Source organism: Panthera tigris, chromosome F3, assembly GCF_018350195.1.
Source record: "Panthera tigris isolate Pti1 chromosome F3, P.tigris_Pti1_mat1.1, whole genome shotgun sequence".
NCBI lineage: Eukaryota > Metazoa > Chordata > Mammalia > Carnivora > Felidae > Panthera > Panthera tigris.
This window is the reverse complement of record NC_056678.1, coordinates 31,954,679-31,969,467: the sequence shown is the minus strand read 5'-3', so window position 1 is coordinate 31,969,467 and position 14,789 is coordinate 31,954,679. Positions and strand designations below refer to the sequence as shown.

The following is a 14,789-nucleotide window of genomic DNA, read 5'->3' as shown; positions in this document are numbered from 1 at the left end:
AGGGCGGGCAAATTGGTGCTACTGCTGAGGAAGAAGGGGAAGGACTGGTTCCAACCAGACCTGAGACCTTGAGCTAAGGGAGTCAAAGCAGGAAAGGACTGGCTCAGCTTGGTTGTCCCAGGTTGAAGGGTAAGATGTGTACAGTTCAAAGGCACTTGAGGAAAATCTGAGATGCTTTTTATTTGTAGGTACTTGTGATTCCAGTGTGGTTAGGTTAGATTTCTAACTGCTCGGTAATTCTCCGCGTCCTACCCGACACCTTCCTGCGCGTCCGCCCTTCCCCTGGGGCCTGCGCCCCTCGCCAGGACTGCTCCGGGCCCCGCCCAGGCCCCGCCCTTCCCGGGTCCCGGGCCCGCCCTCCTTCCTCCCCCGGTCTGGCTCCGCGAGCAGGGCTGGGGGGCTGAGAGCCTGGCCCCCGCCTCGTCGCCGGTCGCTGCCTGGAGTAGCCGCGAGCCTGCGGACCAGCGCCGGCTGAGCACCCCCGCGCCGAGCCACACGTGAGTCCCGGCAGGTCGCCTCCGGGGCGGTGGCCGCGCCGCGGTGATAAGCCCCGAGGCTGTAGAGCTGGAGTGAGGGGACCGAGGAGCGTTCTTCGGCTCGTCCCGTTTGCTTTGAAACCGAAAGCGCCACAGCGGCACGGGCCCCGCAACCACCTCCTGGCGCCTGGCGCTCGGCTGTGGGGGTCCCGGGCCTGGCCGCCCGCCGCGCTCGCGTCTAGCGCGTCCCGGACCAGCGCCGGGCGGCCGCGGGGTGGGGGTTGGGGGGCCGGGGGAGCCTGCTGGGTTGGTGGCCGCTGCTGAGGGCGAGGGGGTGCAGTTGGGTGTTGAGGGTCAGAGCCAGGCTCCGCGGCTCCGAGCGGGTTTTCTTTGCAGGAGAAGGGTGTGTCGTGGACGGAGACCGGGGATCTGGGCTGGGGAGCTGCTGCAGAGCGCGGCTGTGGCCTGGAGGGACCAGGTTCAGGTTGAGGGGTGATTTCCAGGCGTGCCCTGCACGCACGCACTGCAAACCCCAGGCTCTCCGTTCGCACCCTTCAGCGCCCCCTCCACTTCTGCAGGACTTCTCCAACCTGAGCCCTCTGGAATGAAACTTTAATATTGGAATGAATGGAAACCTCCACGAACTGTTCGATTGAGCGTGCTCATTTAGAAACACCACACAGCACACAACACACACACACACACACACACACACACACACACACACACACACACACACCCAAAGCCGAGCTTGGAGGGGTCTTGGAAGAAACCAAGGTTCAGGGAGGTGAGTTGCCCTGGGACACCCAGAGGATTGGTGGAATCTGGGTTTTCCAGAACAGATCGCTTCCCCCTTGCCGCCGCTCTGCAGGGTTTTGGCAGTTCTGAAGATTTTCTGTGAATACCGGGGCCTCACTCTTATCGCTGACTCCAGTGGGCTGCTCTGCCCGCTGCCGACTTTCTCGGCTGGTTCTGCCCCCTCCTGCAGAGTTTCCATATTTGGCTATTTCAGATTTACTTTCTCGAACTCAGTTATCGCCCCGTGGCTGGCAGGGCCGCTCTAGGCCAGCGGTGAGGTTGGGAAAAGGCTGCCCCTGCAGCCCCACCCTCCACAGCCCTGGGCCGTGACCCGTGTCCCTGAGGACAGGCATCTAGTAACCAATTTAATTCAGTAAATATTTATTGGGCACAGGTGCTGTGTGACTAAGGCCAGTGGAATATGGTTTCTTCCTCTAGAGACGTTCGCGGTTTAAAAGGGCTCTGGAAGACAAAATGCAAAGAAATGGAGGTGCTTCTGGGAATAGAACAGTTATGTGTGTGAGAGAGAATTTTAGGCCGGGAAAGGCTGGGTAGGGCCTCTCAAATCCAGGGTGCTGCTGCTGGCTCTGTCTGCCCTTGTCACATGGCCGATGAAAGGGAGTTAGTGCAGTTGATGGTCGGGTGAAAACTATTTGACCACTCCTCCCTGTGGTCTACTCGGATTTGCATAGTAAGGTCACTGCTGCAGGAAAGCTGGTTGTGAGATGGAAGCAGAAAATATCTAGCCCCTGTCGAGGCTTTCTTGTTTTCGTTACCATTCTGTTTTGAACTGTGTGGAATGGGTAGGCCCTCAGATCCTGGACACAGGCAGGAGAAAGTCACCTGTGTGAGCCCGGCTCTGGACGACCTGCTGGAGGGGCAGTGATGGAGGAAGTGACTTTCTCAGGTCCTCTGGGCTGAGGTCCGTGGCCGTGAGGGTAGGATGGGCAGCGTTTCCATCTGTCAGCAAGCATCACCTGAGCACCCATTGGCTATGGGTGGCAGGGCAGTGGAAAGAGTACGGAAAGGAGAGGGAGGCCCCGTCCACTGGAAGTACTAAGTCTGTAACTGGGATATTTCAGTGGAGGCGATCTGCAGAGCGAGGGAGCTGGATGCCTCTGAGTCAGCCTAAGGCTCGTCAGCCTTAGACAATCAGACCTTCTGTGATTATCTCAGCTTCTCAGCAGAGGACCCTGAAGAAAAAATAATTCCATGTTTGTAAAGCTCTTTCCTTTTTAAAGCATCTTCTCGTTGCTGTTCTCATTTTGTTCTCCCTGATATTCTAGTGAATCAGGCCAATGCAGGATTATTCTCCTCGTCTCCCAGATGGTGAGGGTGAAGTCCTGAGTGTAATAACCCTTGAGGTTCCACTGCTGGGCCGGGCCTGGGTCTCTAAGGTGCCTGGTTCCTCTGCTCCAGGCCCCCACCCTGGTTTCTCAGACAACTAAATCAACCCACCTCCTCCTCAGTCTGGACTCTGGTAACACATGTCTGGTGTGCTCCCAGCCACACAGAGCAGAGTCCCCTGGAGGCTCTGCCTGGGGCATCACATGGACAGACATCTGCTCTGTTAGCTCTACCCCAACTCAGTGAACTCGGGGCAAGACCTGTGTCTATTCTGGTTTGGGTCCTGGAATCTGACAGAGTTGGCCTAAACAAATGTCTGTGTTGAATTCATTTGAGATGTGTCTCCCTTGGGACCGATGGCTGGGGAACATGTGCTCGGTGGGGCTCTGGACAGAGAGGCTGAGCTGTCAGCAGGACTTGCTTAGACCCCAGGAATCAGAACAGCCCTGTGCAGTTTGAAAATAGCCTTTCTGACCTGATTAACTTCTCATGGCCTCCCTGAGAGAAGGGAAAGGCAGGTTGCTGTTCCTTCCACTTCCCTGGTTGCAAGCTAGGGCACAGAAGTGACCGGAAAGATTTCACAGAATGTAGGGACCAGCCAGGACCCCAGTCCAAGTCTCCTGACTCTAATTCCTGTGCTCTTCTCCTGGTATTTTGGCTAGAGGAAGCCAAAATTCTGGGCAGGAGGAGCGTGAGAGAACCAGAAAGGCATTCATCAAAGGCCACCTGACACCTTTGTCACTGGGGGTCTTTAAGGGCTAATAGGCCAAGGGAAGGGGGGAGCTGTGGCAGACCCAGTCTCTGAAGAGCTTTTTCTGTGCAGATGGTGGCTTTTACTGAGGCTACTCTGGGGCAGGAGTCATCACCCCAGCAGAGCGAGGTGGGCATCTGTGTGTGTGCTGAGGGTAGAGGGCACCAGGGCAGAAGCGATCTTCAGGGCTGGAGGGTTCCTGCCCCTGCTGAGGCCAAGGTTGGGCCCCACTGAGCTTGTGGCTTTGCCCAGAGGAAAGCTTTATTTGGAGGGTCAGACAGTAGTTGACCCACATGGCCCCTGGCAGGCCCTGTCTTGTGAGGAAGTGGACTGGAGGACCAGAGAGGAAATAAAAGTGAAAATACTCACCAGTCCTGACAGAAAAATTCAAAGTCAGCTTGAAGCGGCAGTGAGGAGTATATTCTGCGTATTGTTATCTGGAGGCAGGTGGCGACACATGATTAGACGGTGCCGTGGCCAGAACTGGGTACCTCTGCAGATACCTGCAGGGTCTGTGGGCCCCGTGTTGAATGACAGAGCCCAGGGAGCACCCCTTCCGGAGTGTGTGAACAGGGAAGGGGGACCCATTCACTTTCAGCAGCTGCCCATGCCTCATTGCCGGACATGCGCTCCACCAGCTTCTCTCCTCTCCAGTCCAGAACATCCCTGGGATTTCCCCCATGGTCTGTTTCCTCTCAGGGAAGAGGTACTCTCCTGACCCATGGGAGGGAGAGCACCTTCTCCACCTATGCCCCTGATGCAGCCCTCTTCTCCCTCTGACGGGCTCCATCCATCGTTCCCTTACCACTGACCTCTTCCTCTGCCCCACTAGCTCAGCCTCTGTTAAACAGGAACAGCCCATGTTTCTGCAACCCCTCTTCTCTCCCTTTCACTGAAAAGCTTCTGGAAAGAGCAGCCAGCACTTGCACTTATGTATTCCTCGCTCCGCGCTGTGCACCTGCCCTGCCGCTCAGATTGCCCGAAGGTTTCTGGGGCCTGGTAATCCTCAGTCGCCAGCCTGCTCGGCAGCTGTTGCCCATCTCCTTGGAGGGTGCCCCACTGTCCCCACTGACGTTCCCTTCATTGACCTTGAGCTTCTCATCCTCCTCCCTCCCTGCAAGTGCCCATATGAGGACCAGGCTGTGTCCTCAGGCTGGCCCTCTAACCCCTGTGCTCCTCTCCCTAGAGCCCTCCTGTCCTCCCATGGCTCAAACCAACACTCTTCAGGAAAGGCTCTGTCTCTCACCCAGCTCTGTTCCTGGCCGGTTTGATTTGTGACACACAGAATCTTCGCCGTGATGTTTCCAGAGCCCCTCAGACACGCATCCCAAGCCGTGCCTTCCTCTGAGTTCTCCCTCACCTGTGCAGACATCACTGTTCTCCCACAGTCACCTCTGGCCTGTCTCCCCTGGCCGGTTCTGGTCCCCAGGGCGGCACCCTGAGTTCACGTCCATTCGACACATCCATTTGACCTCTTTCCTGTATTACCTTGATTGTGCATTCTCTCACTTTCCTGCCTTTCCGTTTCCTCTCCTGCACTGCTGCAGAGGGGCCGCCTAAATGCATAGTGGAAATAGTGTGGACTTCAGAAGCTGTGTTCAAATCTGAATTTATGACTTGCTGGTTGTAGTTGTATGATCTGGGCAAGTTGCCCAACTTCCATGAGGCTCTGTTTCCAATGGTAAATAGAGATAGTAATGTCACCCACTTGGGGTTGCTGGAAGGATTAAATGAGCCAATATATACACAGAGCCTAGCGTCTGGCGGATACTCAGTAAAGCTGTTTTTCTTCTATGTGTTTGATAGCAATAGGGAGTTGTGGGGTTTCTGGGGAGGTGGAAAATGTGTGTGGAGCCTAAAGGCATTCACATTAAATTAAAAAGCAGACAAACAAAAGAACTGCCAAGTTCCAAGGGAGCCCATCATTTAAACTAGCCTGTTGCTGACACTTGGCAATCTAGACCGAGCAGAGCTCAGCAGCCAGGTAGGTGGGCTCGGATGGGACTGGACATGGTGGGGATAAGCTGGGACAAGCCCTTGGCAGCCAGAAGGCAGAGAGGAGGGCAGGAGGCATAAGATAATGGAGGCCCAGGCCCAGGGAGAGGGTTTCAGGGGCAGGATTCCAGCCTTTAGAATAATGTGTGGGCACAGTAGCCGCCATCTTGGAGGGATAGTTGTGCTGGTAATAAGGTGACACAGGGACCCAGCAGAAGAAATACAATGGATTTGGGAAGCAAAATACAGGCACTGGCTTGATCACCAGGAGCAGAGAAGTCCTTTAATGGGATCCAACTATGTAAGCAGAGCAAAATGTGGAGTGAGGTTGACTGGGTACAGAACAGCCAGCCAGAGCCTTTTCCACACTCCCTTACTAAGGAAGGTGGCTGGGAACAGCCAGGCTGTGTTCTGAGCCTTCCATTTGCATTTGTAGAGGGCCCTTGAGGCCAGAGGATGGAGGCAAGTGGGTGGAGTGAAGCTAAACAGTCATGAAAGTCCCTCTTCTGCCTTCATGACATTAAGATTCTGAGGAAGAGGCTGGGCAGATACCTACACTACAACTTAGCAAATTTACCCTGCTTCCCTGGGTTAAAGGCAAATAATTTAACATAAAGTGAAGGCCTAAGTGCTAAGTAGTTGCAGAATAAAAGAAGTGATTCACCAGTTGGGTGGGGTTATTCCAGGAAGCCCTCCTGAGGAGTGAGGAGAAGTGGGCCAGAGAGATGGGAGGGGATATTGGACCCTAAGCAAAGGCATTTGAAAGGGATAAAGGAAAGAGTGAATAGTTGCCTTTAATGGATGGGAAGTAGATTATTCTGGAACCCCCATATTGAAGTGGTTTATTTGAAAAGCCAATAATTTGGATTGTTACCTCAACTGCTCAGTGGCACTTCTGGAAGACCTTTCTGAGAAATGTCCAATGCCATGGATATTAGCCGTGGACAGACAGACACTACCTTCTTTCAGTCTTTTCTTGGTATTAATTCCATATGTGTGACTTCACTGGATTCATTTCATTGATGCTGGATCATTGGAGCAAATGTGACTTCTCTAGCATCCATGTCTTCCACCTTACAATCATAGTGCTTGATTCTCTCAATGTCAGCTCTGCTTAGGCTGTGTTAAACAGCTGTAGGGCCTTTTACACCTGACTTCCCTGTTCCTAACTTTCTTCACATCATTTCTTCTGCCTAGAGTGCCTCCTGTATTAATCTACTAATTCACGCCCCCCGCCTTTGAAGGAAAACCCAAATTCATCTCGTGTTAAGAAGGCTTCCCCAAGACCATACCCAGCTTTGATGATTTTCTCTGAGGGCTCACAGGATTCAGCGTATAGTCATACAGATATGATTCATTACAATGAAAGGATCCAAAGCAAAATTGGCAAAGGGAAAAGACACATGGGGCAAAGTCCAGAAGAAGCCAGGCGCAAGCTCCAAGAGTCCTCTCCACCACTGACGTCACATAGGGTCACGTTATTCCTCCAGCATTGAATAGTGACAACATGTGAAATGTTGTCTACCAGAGAAGCTCATTAGAGACTCGGTGCTTAGGGTTTCTATTGAGGACTGGTCATGTAGGTACCCTCTGCCTAACGTATACCAACATTCCAGACTTCCAGAAGAAAAACAGGTGCTTAGGAATATCCACATTGTTTGCAAAACAGTTTGGGGACAGTGAGCCACCCAAATTAGTTAGGAGAATTGGCCCCAAATCCACCTTCTAAGATGTTAACCAAGGGCCATCCTTGGAAACAGAACTTCCCAAGGATGGCAGTCTCAGGCCTGCTATGTTACCTCTTTTCTGCACAGCTTGCCTGCATAATTCCACCCGATAGTGCCTAGCTATGCTTATGCTGTAGAGAAAATCACTCTAGATAGGAGCCAGGAGACCTAGGATCCAGCCCAGCATGGCTACCTACTGCTGGGTGACCCTTTGAAGCTCTCACTCCATTTTCTTCTTTCCTGTGGAAGAGGGGAATTGTAATTCTTCTTTGTAGACCTCAAGGGTGAGGCCTACACCCTTGATAGTGGGTTATTCTATCTATCCCTCTTGGTTGAGCACCTACTGTGTGTCAGGCACTGAGTGAGCACTGTGGGAGTACAGAGGGAAGTGTGGTGTAGTGGCTTTGAGAGGAGACCAGTCTGATATTAAACCCAGCACTTACCAGCTGTGTTACCTTGAACATGTTATATAATCCTGATCGGTAGAATGTGAATAGGAAAATAAAACTGGTGCCCACACCTCAACGGGTTGCTGTGCACAGTGGAACAACCCATGTAAAGCTTCTAGCCACAGTATCTGTCACGTTGTAGGCCCCCAAAATGGCAGCTATTAATTCACTCAGATAGTTGAGCGGTTGCTGTGTGCCAGCAACTTGAAAAATACGTGGCCCCAGGCCTACTTTCTGTTTGCTGGTTCAGGTTAATAGTGAACAGATAATGACATACAAAAATGAATTGCAGTCATAGTAAATGCTATGAAGGAGAAGTACAGCATGGTAAATAGCATGCAATTTGGAAGAGGGGACCTAACGTGGCTGAGGAGGCATGTGAAGGCCTGGCTGAATATGTGATGCTTAAGCTGGGCCTCAGTGAGTTTCACTCAGAAAGAGGTTAGGGGAAGGGGAGGACAGGATGTTTCCAGTGGAGACAGCAGCTTGAGCAAAGGGAGACCGGCCTTAGGGGTGAACGCTGTAAAGAGGGCAGTTTTGCCACTTGTATGAAGAATGGCAAACAGGGGCACCTGGGTGGCTCAGTTGGTTAAGCATCTGACTCTTGATTTCAGCTCAGGTCATGAGTTCATATTTTGTGACTTCGAGCCCCAGGTTGGGCTCTGTGCTGACTGTTAGGAGCCTAATGGGGATTTGCTGTCTCCCTCTCTCTCTGCCCCTCCCCTGCTCACGCTCTCTCTCTCTCTCTCTCTCTCTCTCTCTCAAAATAAATAAATAAAAACTTAAAAAAAAAAAAAAAAAAGAATGGCAAAAAGACCAGGGAGAATGGAGAATAAAAGGTAGGGGAGGAGGGGGGCTTCCAGATGACCCTAGAGATCGGACGGGACCATCGCAGCATGCATTAGGGCTTTGGAACGTTAAGAGGAATGGGAGGCTGTGAAAAGATCGTGTGAGTGACACAGCTTGGTGTTTTCAGAAGCTCAGTCAGGCGGTGTGTGGAAAATGCTCTGGAGGAGTGAGTGGGTGAGGGAGACCAGTTGTAGGAGGCTGTGCTGTGGCCCAAGTGAGAGGGATGGTGGCTTGAATCAGGGTGTTGGTCATGGGGGTGGAGAGAAGGAGGCGGAGTGTACCTGTCAGGTACACTCAGGGGGCCTCTGTGACTGATGGGATGTGGGGGAGGAGAGAGAAGGCATCGCCCGGATGATGCCAGTTATCTGGCAACAGCAGGAAGATAAAAGAGTTGGGTCTTTACCAAGAGGTAGCTCTGGGGAGAGCAACTTAGGAGAGGGGAAATCGGTTCAGTTTGGGATGCCTTGGCTTTGGAGTTCCTGTAAGACAATCGGAAGAAGGCACTCAGCAGGCAGCCTTCATGTGGGTCTAGATGCAGAGGAGGTCTGGGCTGGAGAGAGAGAGAGAGAGTTGGGAGTTGTTAGTCCATACATTGTCTCTGTTCTTGGACAGTGTGGTTTCAGGGAAGCTAAAGGGAGAGTGTGTGTGTTTGGGGAAGGGCATGGAGGGGGCAACAATGTCTGATGTTGCTTAGAAGCCAGGTAAGATGAAGACTGGAAACGGACCATTGGCGTTAGTGAGCCAGCAGTCACCGATTTGGGTGGCTTGGTGAGGGTGTGAGCCAGGCCCGAGCCGGCTGAGGATTGGACTGAAGAGAGGCCAGTGGAGACAGTCCCTCCACTGTGTTGAGGGTGAGGGTGAGTGAAGAAGTTTGGCTGTGAGAGGAAGGAGAGCTCGAACTTTCGAGAAATGTGAGAGTGAGGATTTTTAGTGTTGCTTGATCTCTAGAGAGATCGTGGTTGTGTGAGAGTGATGGAAGGAGCCAGCTGAAAGAGAGAGGTTGGCGATGAGGAAGGGGGGTGAGTGACAGTGGATGTGAAGCTCCCTGAGGAGGCAGGGGTCCAGGACAGGTGGAGAAGTTGGCTTCATTCAGAGGTCACCTCTAACACGCTCTGAGAGGGAGAGGGCAGAGCAGGGGCCCCCGTGCAGGGAGACACATAGGTCTGGTGGCAGGAAGTGGAGGTCTTTCTGGTCTGAAGACTTCTATTTTTTGTGTGCAATAGGAAGTGAAGTTTCTGGGTGAGGCCTGGGGGGCGTGGTCACGGTTTGCAGAGAAGAGAAAGGTTTGAAATAGATACTGAAAACAAGAGAGTGAGCTGAAAAGGAAAACCTGGCCTCCAACTCTGTTACCTGTTCACATGGTGAAGCCTCCAGAAAAGGACCCTGGCAAATGTGATTTCACCTGTCTAGCACCTTGTGAGGCACCTGGGTGAGGGCCCTATACATATTTCTTGAGTTGAATTGTTGGCCTTGTCTACCTTTAAAAATCCTCCTCAACATGTTCCCCTCCTTCCCAGGTACCTGGCTTCCCCTATGACATCTCACCAGGGGCTGGTTCATGTTAGTAGGACTAAGGACCATGGCTCAGACTTGGCCCTTCCAGCCCTGTATGGCTAGACCCTCCCCTCCTGACACTAACTACCTCTCCCCAAGTCAACCATCCTTTTTTTTTTTTTTTAATCTTTTAAAAGTTTATGTATTTGTTTTGAGACAGACAGGCAGCGTGAGTAGGAGAGGGGGAGAGAGAGAATCCCAAGCAAGCTCCACACTGCCAGTGCAGAGCCCGATGTGGGGCTCGAACCCACGAACTGTGAGATCATGACCTGAGCCGAAACCGAGAGTCAGACGCTTAACTGACTGAGCCACCCAGGCTCCCCTCAAGTTTCCTCTGTCTAGCTGTAACTGGTGGAATTTTAGGACTAATAAACAGTTAAGATGGGAAGTTTTAGGTACCGGGAAGCAGCATAGGTAGGAGAGAAGCTTTCCTGCTTTTTGCAGAATTCAGTCTTTCTGTGAGTGTTTATGGTATGCCTGTCATGGGCGCCCTTCTAAGTATTAGCACCTCAGTAAACAAAGGAGACACCTCTGCCTCCTGGAGAGCTTGCGCTCTGCCTGGGGAAGACGGGCAGTAAAGAAGTAAACCTCAACATGCCTGATGGTGGGGAGTGCTCTGGAGAAGAATGCATCAGGTGATGGGGCGTGTGGTCAGGGATGGTTGTGTTTGCAGTTGGGGAGATCAGTGGAGACCTCACTTGAGAGGGAGCGTTTGGGCAGATACCTGAAGTGCAGGAACAAGCCATTCAGGTGTCAGGGGGACAGACAGCAAGTTAAGGCGCTTGCACTAGTCAAGAAAAAGTGAGGCCATGAGACTAGAGTGTGTGAACAGGTGGAGAGTGCTAGAAAATGAGGACAGGCCAGATCACATTGGACTCAAAGGACACTGGCTTTAACCCTGAGTGACATGGGGGCCATTGGAGCCCAGAGGAGTGGCATGTCTAACTTCTGTTTTTAAAAGGATAGCTCTGGCTGCTGGGGTATGACTGGGCTGTACAGGGAAGGACAGGGGCAGGAGGCCAGCTAAGAGATTAATGCTGTTCCCCATAGGGAGATGACACTGGCTTAGACCAGGGCGGTTGTGCTGAAAGTAGGGAGCAGGGTTTGATATGTTTGGAAGAAGAGCCGAGAGGATTTGTGTTGTGGGGTGCAGAGTAAGAAGGTCAAGGGTGAGTGACTCCCGAGTTTTGGTTCAAGCAATAGGGTGATTGTGACAGCATTTTACTGAGGTGGAGGAAGGCCATGGGAGGAGCAGGTTGGGTGGGGCTCCAGGTAAACAAACACAGAGGTATGGACTAGGCACTTGGAATGAGGAGAGGTCCAGATTGCAGGTAGACATCGGGGCACTGTCAGGGATGGCATCTAAGGGAGGAGCCAAGATGAGCTCACCAGAGAGAAGAGGTCCAGCACCAGCCTGGGCCCTCTGAGAGATGGGGACATGAGGAGTAGCTAGTGCGGAGGAGGAGGAGGAGTCTAGAAGCTGGCCCAATGGTCTAGTTCTGTGCATCTCACACGGTACTGGCTGTAGAATCTGAGAGATTCTGATTCTGAAATATGTTACCTAGGGTAGGCTAAAAGATTGTAACAAATAGGCTTCTGAAACAGAGGTCTGTTTCTTTGGGGTAAAGTATCCAAGTCAGCATCTTTGTCATGCTCCAGGGCACACTCTTAGAGCACATTGTTGGTGTACTTTGTATACAGGCATGGCCCCCACCTAGACTGAAAACCTCTTGGGGACAGGAACTGTCTGGTAACTGGGGGTCGACCCCCACTCCACCCTCTCCCGCAGTAGAATGAGGCACAGGCCTATGCACACAGCAGGCACTGAATAAGTGCTGACTAGGAGTGAAGGATGGACATGCATGGATATTTAGTGCTTATTTACGTGGCAGGCACTGTGTGCTAGTAATTTACGTGGATCAACACCTTCAATCTTAACTCCAAGCCATAGAGGCAGCTACTATTCTCCCATTTTCTAGATGAGGAAAAGAGGACACAGGTAAGTGAATGGCAGAAGGAATTGAACCCAGCGGTCTGGGTCCAGAGCTGGTCTCTAGGCTGTCCTGCCTCTCCTCAAGACCTCCATCTTGGTGTTGGTTGGGATGTGGTCCATTTCCCTCTAGCTATGACACAGAGCAAAGAGCACTGGACTTGGTGTCAGGAAGCCTAGGTTCACATTCCTGCACCACTATGTGCCCGCCGTGTGATTTGGGGCAATTCGATTGACAGCTTGGGGCCTCAGGACCTTCATCAGAAATGTGATGATATTGCCACAGGGTTAGTGTGAGGACTGGGTATGATGTTGTATGTAAAAATAGAAACTGCTGGGGCGCCTGCATGGCTCAGTTGGTTGAGCTTCCGACTTCGGCTCAGGTCACGATCTTGCAGTTCGTGAGTTCAAGCCCTGCGTCGGGCTCTGTGCTGACAGCTTGGAGCCTGGAGCCTGCTTCGGCTTCTGTGTCTCCCTCTCTCTCTGCCCCTCCCTGCCACTTTCTCTCAAAAATAAACATTAAAAAAATAAAAAATTAAAAAAAAAGTAGAAACTGCTAAGTATCAGGGTGTGTGAAACTGGTGTTATTTTTATCATCTTGAAAAATCAAACTGTGGAACTCCTAAGATTGCCCAAAAAAAGTTGCCAGAGGGGTATAGACCACAGGAAACCCCACAGGCCTTGCTTCAACCAAAATAGTTCCTCTGTACAATTTTTATTTATTTTTTTTATTTTAGAGAGAGAGAGTGCAAGTGGGGGAGTGGGGCAGAGGGAGAGAGGGAGAGAATCTTAAGCAGAGCCCATCACGGGGCTGTCTTCGACTCTGGGATATCACGACCTGAGCTGAAATTGAGAGTTTAACGCTTAACCAACTGAGCCACCTAGGTGCCCCTGTATACTTTTTTATTTACTGATATTTCTGCATAAGATTTGGTTTGATGAGTTTCACTGTTTTTAAAAGGTTGTGACACTCTTGTCTAACTCATCTCTTAAACCCTGTCACAGTTGACTGGCTTAGTTTTGTGGGGGAAAGCCATTCTTTCAAATGCTTTCTCTTTCTCTTGGGTCTCCTCCCTGGGCTCCTTTCCTTCTCTCCCTCTTCTGCGGTCCTGATCTCAAGAACCTGATGTCCAGTGTTATACTAGGGACTACAGCGTTCTGTGACCAGGACTCTAGGGTGCCCACCCATGTGTGGGTGGGGCAACTGGGGTATACCTGGGGTAGCAGACCTCAGGAAGCTTTTCCCCTCAAGCTTGGGCGAGAGGGCCATCTCTGGTCCCATCTGCTTCCTCCCTGGGCCTGGGCCAGAGCTGGCCTCACTGCTGATCAGGAGAGATTTTTCTGTCTGCCTCTCACAGAACATCAGCTCATGTCCCGGCCACAGCCTCACCCAACTCTCAGACAGTGGGCAGTGCATCACACGTCTGTGGTCAGCTTTGGAGATGTGAACCTAGCACAGAGGCAGTTGTGCGCAAGCATGTGTGGGGGATGAGGCATGGCTAGAATGATGTTGGCCTTTGGTAGCTAAAAATCACTAAAAGGTCAAGCCAAGGTGGCTTGGCACGTCTGTTCTGTAGCCTAAGATGGTCTCAGGTCCCTCCCTTTTCCTCTGAGCACCCTTGGGCTAGGAAGGGTGAGGCCAGGTGAAGGTTTCTAAATTCCCAGCCTGATCTAAACTATTGTCTGTTGGCCCTGTATCCAGACTGCCATGCGGCTCTGCTTGTCTGGCCCCTGGAATCGCGGTCTCCCTGTCTATGAGAAAATGGAATGGTTGGGAAGGGAGAGGGCGAGAGAGCTGTGAGGCTGAGCTGACACCCCAGCATGTGATGAAGTGGGGATCCCCACCCACATGTGGAAGTAAGTCCGGTTGGGATGAGGAGGCCTTTCCCATGAGGAGAGGTGGGAGTTTGGCAAGAATGAGGGACAGAGGCTGATCCAGTCTCAGGGGACTCCCACGTGGAGCCCTGCAGAAGTGTGGTCGGTTGGGGGGGGGGGGTCAGGGCCAAGGGATCAGGGGGTTTCAAGGAGGAACTACCAAATGCCACATAAAGGGCAGGATGGCCATGATTTAGGACAGACTAATCAGCAGCTCTGATTGTGTGATTACAGTTTAGGTCATGGAACAAACATAATATGCTTTTCCAAACTACCTACCCATTCCCCCAGTCCCCGCCCAACACTCAGATGATTCGGGGACCCCAGCTTATTCAAGGGCAGGGTACAGATGAACTGGGAGAGCAGGCAAGGCTTCAGGGACGTGCCCATGGGACCCTAGGAGGGACACAGGTCTGCAGGCAATGCTGGAGCCAGGAATGGAAGGGAGGGGAGGGGGCTAAGTGGCCCATGCAGGTGCTGCTTGGTGGGAGTGGGGGTGGAGGGAATCCAGGCCCACCGTGCTGCATTTCTGCTTCCCCATCAGTGTCTGCATGCAGTAGGTCCTCAGCAAGGGAAAGATTTACACAAAGTGACCGAATGAATGAACATTTAGTGGGAGATAGTCCAGTGTAAGCATGAGTTCAGAATAACGCACTGGGTGAAGTGAGGAGGAAAATGTGTTTGGAGGAGGAAATAGAGAAGTGAGAAAAATGACAACAGAAAGGCAGCTCTGGGTGGAGAGAGAGCAGTTAGCTTAGTGAAGGGTCCTCGATGAGGGGGAGTAGTACCCTGTTTGGGGGAGGGCGTGGTATCTGAAGAAATCATGGAAATGGGTTCAACTTATGCATATAAGTGAAGATGAATCAGCAAGGTGCTGTGCCCACCTGCAAGGGAGTAGTTGTGATTCAAGCCTTAATGGGAGTGCTGACTGTAGGTGAGGGGACAGTGGGGTGTGGGGGGGGGATGGGCTCTCCAGAC

At 52.0% G+C, this 14,789-nt stretch overlaps 1 protein-coding gene across 2 annotated transcripts in view; it reads left to right on the top strand.

The window, feature by feature from the left end:
- Window positions 1-358: 358 nt before the first annotated feature.
- Window positions 359-14,789, top strand: part of TRAF5 (TNF receptor associated factor 5) — a 51,434-nt gene continuing 37,003 nt past the window's right edge. For both annotated transcript variants that reach the window (XM_042975555.1, XM_042975554.1), the window contains exon 1: window positions 359-497. The gene's annotated coding sequence lies outside the window, so the exon portion shown is untranslated. The remainder of the gene's footprint in view (window positions 498-14,789) is intronic.